This window comes from Silene latifolia, unplaced genomic scaffold, assembly GCF_048544455.1.
Source record: "Silene latifolia isolate original U9 population unplaced genomic scaffold, ASM4854445v1 scaffold_860, whole genome shotgun sequence".
NCBI lineage: Eukaryota > Viridiplantae > Streptophyta > Magnoliopsida > Caryophyllales > Caryophyllaceae > Silene > Silene latifolia.
The window spans coordinates 1-6,871 of NW_027413773.1; the positions used below are offsets into that span (position 1 = coordinate 1).

The following is a 6,871-nucleotide window of genomic DNA, read 5'->3' on the forward strand; positions in this document are numbered from 1 at the left end:
AATAGGAAATACTTTTAATTAATTTGGTGTGTGTTAAGTATTATGAAGAGTTTTAATCAATTTATTACCATGTTTAATTAAAAAAATTAAATAGAAAAATGTTAATAATGGTGGGTGTTCAGTAATATGAAGAGGTTTAATTAATTTATTAACAGGTTTTATTACCAAAATTTTAAAAACAATGAATTAAATAGGAAAATGTTAATAATGGTGAGTGTTTAGTAATAAGAAGAGGTTTAATTAATTCCTTAATATGTTTTATTACCAAAATTTCAATTAAAATTTTAATTTTAATTATAAATTATGAAATTTATTAACATGTTTTATTACAAAAATTTCAATTAAAATGCTAATATTAATTATAAATTATGAAATTTGATTTAAATTTGTAAGGGTTATATAAATTTTGGAAGACAATATATTTAATATACAAAAATAATTTAAGAATAATGATAATATCCTTTAATATTATAGATATAAGTGAATTAAATTAATTTATAGATAAATGATTTAAATTAATGTCATGCAATAATAAATTGATAATCCATGTCACATTAAAAATATGCAACATCACATTTAAATATGCCACGTCACATTAAATTTTAATCTAGGTGGCTTTTTGGATCCTACGTGGCTTTGTCTAGGTGGCGTTTATTTGTCATTTTAGGGTAGCCTTTTAATTATATTTTATAGATTAACTAAAACCCGTCTCCCAAAAATTTATTATTCAATTAATTAGTTGTCAATTGGGGTTCGTTCCTTTAGGTGTGACCGAAAGGGGTCAGTTGATCACCACCGTCTCACGACAATAACGTCAAACTCTAGTCAGCCAACCGTTATCGATTTACGTTAATCAACTGACGAGGATCAAATAATTAAATATCTGATGATATTCCATTAATGAGATTTATTATGTAAACGCACTATTGTGGAGGACACTAACTCCAACATCCTCCAATACCGCCATCAACAACAACCACCACCAACAACAATACACCTCCTTTCAGATCCACCACCACCGAAAACCGCCACCACCAAATACAAAAAAAAAAAAATGACCGTAAACAACCACCCCCAGATCTGCCACCAACCACCACCACCACCACGACTCACCACTGTTATCTTCACCTTCAACGACCAACAACAACCGCGCCAACAACAGAAACTCTGTTTCCCTCCACGTCCCTCCTGTCTGCCACCACCACCATAACCCGCCTCGCACCCCCACAACCACTATCTCCTCCAATGACCTCCACCATCGCCACTACCCTATGCCCTCCTCCTCCGACCAGATCTGCCATCCCCTCCCACAAACCAGATTTGCGGCCGCCACCACGACCCACCCTCCACTATCTTCTTCTCTGGTTTTTTTTTCAGACATTAGTCTGGGTTGGTGTGACGGTTGGCGGCTGGTAAATGGTGGTAATGAGTTTGTTATTTCTTTTTTGTCTTGTTTGTCGGCTGGTAATGGTGGTTGACTGTAATGGTGGCTGGTAATGGTGTGACGGTCTTTTTTGTCTTCTTTCTTTTTTCTAATTTTTTTTGTGTTGTGGGTAATGGGTTTTGTTATTATGTGTGGTTTGTTTTCAGATGTAGTTTTAGATTTTTTTTTTTTTTTTTTTTTTTATATTTACACTTTTAGACCTTGTTTGGTTACACCCTCAATTCATGAGAATTCTAAACTCCTATGAATTGAGTTTTTAGTAACTTGTTTGGTTACCCCCCATATTGCAAAATGGGGGAGTTTACAACTCCAATGGAGAATTCAACTCCTACATGATGTAGGAGTTTGATTACCAACCCCTCCCTACGTAATTGGAAACTCCCACATCTTACTTCCTTGAAAATTACCAATTTACCCCTAAAAAAAAAAGAGAAAGTTTCAAAGCTTTGCATAAACGTGATGGAAACCACGGGCGAGCACACAGGAAGGCTTGCCAATTGTTTTAAACATGAGTCCGAGTCTGCTGACAGAAGAATGCAAGTTAATTCAGAAGTAATGAAGATTGAAGGATTAACACGTGCTGAAGTTATTTTGGCTTCAAAAAAAATTGCTACAGATCCCCTTGACGTTGATTTTTTTTTTCCAGCCTTCCGGATGATTATAGAAGTGCAAATGTGCATGGCTTGTTGATTCCGGAGCGGTCTAATTAGTTCTAACTTGTTTGGAGGGACTTCTAGCGGGCGAATTAGTTGAATTATAATAATTGTCATTTGAATTATGTTCAAGTTCGAAATTGGACTTAAGTTGTAGCTTATGATCGCATATGCTGTGTAGCTAGATAATTTGTTTTTCTATTTTTTTTTCGACAATGAAACTTTAGATGAATTGGAGTTAATGTTAATTTTGGTGTGAAATTGTCGTTACTTTGATTTAATCCTTAAGTAGAGTTAAAATGTTATATTATAAGTTGAACAAATAAGGTGTTAGTAATATCATGGAGGGGCATATTGGTAAAAAATTAAATTCAGGTGAATTGAAATGGTTCAACCAAACACTATATGGGAGTTTAATTCCTAGGAAAAACAAACTCCCACAAGGCAACCAAACACGTTTTTTACATTTCATGGGAATTACATATGGGAGTTGAATTCCAGTGAATTGCATATTAACACAGGAGTTCTATTCCCGCATGAACCAAACGAGCACTTAGTATATTACATTTACACTCGTATTTTATTACATTTACACTTTTACTATATTAGATTTACACTTCTACTATATTAGATTTACACTTTTACTATATTAGATTTACACTCCTATTTCTTTACATTTACACTCATATTTCTTTACATTTACACTCGCATTTCTTTACAGTTACACTCGTCAAATATCCTTTTTTCTTCTTCTTTCAGATCTACTATGGATTTTTGTGTGGATAGGAGTTGGTGGTGGAGGATGACGGTGGTGGTGTTTGTCGGTGGTTGGACTCAAGTTATACTTATAAAGGACTAAAGTTACACATAAAGGACCAAAGTTACACTTATAGACCTTCAAATTTACACTTGTTGACCTTCAAATTTAAACTTAAAATACTACATTTACACTTGTAAAATATCACATTTACACTCGGTAACATGTTAAGATTATATAAATTCAAAGTTTTTTTTATAGAAAATTGTCTAAAAAATCAAATTTACACTCTTAAAATAATACATTTACACTCGTAAAACATCAAACTTACACTTGTAAAATGTTAAAATTATATAAATTCAAAATTTCCGTCACAAAAAATCAAATTTACACTCTTAAAATATTACATTTACACTCGTAAAACATCAAATTTACACTTGTAAGATGTTAAAATTATATAAATTCAAAATTTCCGTCACAAAAAAATCAAATTTACACTCTTAAAATATTACATTTACACTCGTAAAACATCAAATTTACAATTGTAAAATGTTAAAATTATACAAATTCAAAATTTTCGTCACAAAAAATTAAATTTACACTCTTAAAATATTACATTTACACTCGTAAAACATCAATTTTACACTTGTAAAATGTTAAAATTATATAAATTCAAAATTTCCGTCACAAAAAATCAAATTTACACTCTTAAAATATTACATTTACACTCGTAAAACATCAAATTTACACTTGTAAAATGTTAAAATTATATAAATTCAAAATTTCCGTCACAAAAAATCAAATTTACACTCTTAAAATATTACATTTACACTCGTAAAACATCAAATTTACACTTGTAAAATGCTAAAATGATATAAATTCAAAATTTTCGTCACAAAAAAACAAATTTACACTCTTAAAATATTACATTTACACTCGTAAAATGTTAGATTTACTCTTGTAAAACTCATACAAAATTACATTTACACTTCTAAAATCTGAAACTCAAAAGTGATTAATTAGGGGCTAGAGAGAGAAAGAAAAATTAATTAGTGTATAGAAATTTGATTAGTGATAATTTTTTTTGGTTATTTTCAATCTCAACCATCTATCTCAATCCAACCATCCACATTTTTTTCCTTTTCTTTTTAATAGCCCTTAATCAAATTCATCTCAACCATTCATTGAGTCCATCCAAAGGCCCTTAGAAGGACTTATGAACTCAATGACATATGGTGGACTCATTAAACCCCTCCCCCCCCCCCTCTCTCTCTCTCTCTCTCTCTCTATCTCTCTCTCTATATATATATATATATATATATATATATATATATATATATACTTCCCCTGGTAGGACGACAATGATACTCCCAAGACTCAGTCCTAGTCTAAATTTGGCCAGACTCTCGGGACAGTACAGTTCCCGATTCAACATGCGGCAGGACAGTCCGCATCCAAAACCCAAACCCTAAATCGGAAATCGAGAACCCGCAATCGCCAGGACAGTCCGAAAGAGGCGGAAGATATAAGCTAAACCCACAATCGGTAGGACAGTTCGAAAGAGGCGTAAAGATAAGTCAAGCAATACGGTATATATAATACCCGGTATTTTAATATGATATTATATTAGGCCGAGTTACCAGCTGGGTCGTGTAGTGTATTTGTGACTCGGGTAATTATGTGACTCGGGTTTTAATTAATCTAACTAGGCTAGGCCCGTATCGTCTTAATAGCACCTATCCTATATGTATAACCCATCTAACCAAACTCTAATCTCCCTATCACCATATTCATTTTAACCATGAGAAAAGAGAGAAAAGTGAGAAGAGGGAGCCGTGTGTGAAGGGAGCCGCGTGAGGAATTGCGAGGCGATTTCTCAGCCTATTCTCATCCTATTTCGTAAGTAGACTATCCTATTACCTCTTTATTCAATTATTAGCATAATTATAGTAGTATTGGGATAATTTTCGTAACCCTATAATTGGTTTGGGGGTTTTTGATTATAAATTGTATGAGATAAATGAATGGAATAGTTACAGCAATTTACAGATTCGTTGGTCTGTGTTGTTTGAGTGTTTTACCTTTCTTAAAGCCGTGGGATGCAAAAAGTTAAAGAAGAGACTCATGTTTATTCCAAGCCTAGTTTATGCCTGTGAAAAACGGTAGCATTTCACCATGTAGTTTTTCCTGAAGAAATTATTTGTGAACGTCTATCTAAAAAGTCCGCAAATCAGTAGAGGCTGAAAGATTACTTCTAAAACATAATTTAGATATTGAATTGGTGCTGGGTCTTTTTCATATATTTAATTTAGAGAGTTTAGATGAGTTAGGCGTTGGTTTTACTTAAGAATCATTTGTCAAACTCGTTTTATGAATCAATACTTTTTATGCGACGGTTTCTGTCAGTTTTTGGAAATCAGTCTGAAAACCCTTGATAAGTTTGGAATTTGAGAAAAACACGTTAGATATAAATTGTAGCTAAGACTCATGGGGTTCCAATTCAATTGGCCTTGCATCAATTTGAAGTTTCTGGAATTAGTTATTCATTTTATACCGAGTCTGTCATGAGCAGGAAAATCAGGAAAAGTCGTGTTTGTTCTTTAAATTGATATTCCTATTAAGTTATGATGAGTCTAGGTTATGTGCATGATTAATTGACTGAGTAGATGGTAATTATACATAATTATGTTATGTAGGTGATGGATAAGTGAAGGATCATAAGTGATTGCTTGTGTGTGCTTGGATTGCGAAAAGGTAGGGAAATACACTTGACTTATTATCGTTGATGTTGAATTGTGTTGACTTGTTTGTGTTTCGTATGATGACCAAACTGAAAGTTGACTTGCTTCGTGGTCTGTTGATTTACGTTATGATTCATATAATCGGAAGGTGATTGACCGAATTGATCGTATTGAGTATGTTATCACAACATTTGGTAACCGGCATGATTTTATGATTGATCAATTCAAAGATATATATATTGTGTTGCATTAATTTCTTTTGAGCATTCATATGCATTGGAGATGGAGGATGTTGTGGTGATGTGGTGTGGTGAAGATGATGTTGTGATAAGGCCAGCGGGTTCTGCAGACTTGCCCTGGTGTCCTCAACTGAAAGTGGCGAGATCGGCTACGGTCGATATATAGTCTCCCGGGGATCGGTATGGCTGGGTGTTCCGGGTTATGAGATATGAGTTGAGATGGATATGGAGGTGACGGAGGAGTATGCATATCATATTTTGTTGTTTCATTGTATTCCCTACTCAACCTCGTGGTTGACCCTGTGTATTCGTGAACACCTATGACGATCCAAATATTGGGGAGCAGGCTTGACAGGTTTATGAGATAGGTTGGGAGCTTGATGGGCGTGAGACACTGGATCAGAAGACTTAGTAGCTAGATCATCATTTGGAAGACTTTCACTTTAATTTATGTTAGTTCCTTGTAATTTGATGTAAAAGAGGTTTTGTAATAATTAAGTTAAAGTAATTATATATTTTGCCTTGGAGTTTAATTTGTTATTCACTATCTCGGGAAACCGAGATGGTACGATCGGTTTATTAGGGAATGTCTTGCTAAAGGCTCCTTCATAAATCGGGGTGTTAATGTCTTGCTATGTTGAGTTTTCATGCAGTTGTTCGATTATTTCATGAGCCTTATTAATGTGAAATTATAGTGTCCTTATATGATGATAGTAGCACACATATTCATTGGTTATATATCTTAACTAGTGATAAAAAAATAATTAAAGTTTAGTTTATAACATTGTTGGCATGATAGTATGAGTGAAATTGAATAGCTTAATTTGATTCTTAATCGAGGGTGAAATATTTTATACGAGTCCAGTTGTTTGCATATTTTATGCTTGGCATGTTATAATATCTCTGGTGTGTTCATCATATTTGTATAGTGGTCGGATATATATAAATATAAAACTATATTGTCATATCTTGGTAAAGTTGGTGGCGTTAAATGTTAACTTGATTGTTCTAATATACTCGCATGAATATTTATAATA

The 6,871-nt window shown here is 33.2% G+C and overlaps 1 long non-coding RNA gene across 1 annotated transcript; it reads left to right on the top strand.

Annotated features, from left to right (window-relative positions):
• Nucleotides 1–4,652: 4,652 nt before the first annotated feature.
• LOC141640510 (uncharacterized) lies at nucleotides 4,653–6,310 on the top strand. The gene is made up of 3 exons (XR_012543029.1): nucleotides 4,653–4,753; nucleotides 5,551–5,608; nucleotides 6,181–6,310. It is a non-coding gene; the product is annotated as an uncharacterized LOC141640510 (long non-coding RNA).
• Nucleotides 6,311–6,871: the final 561 nt, after the last annotated feature.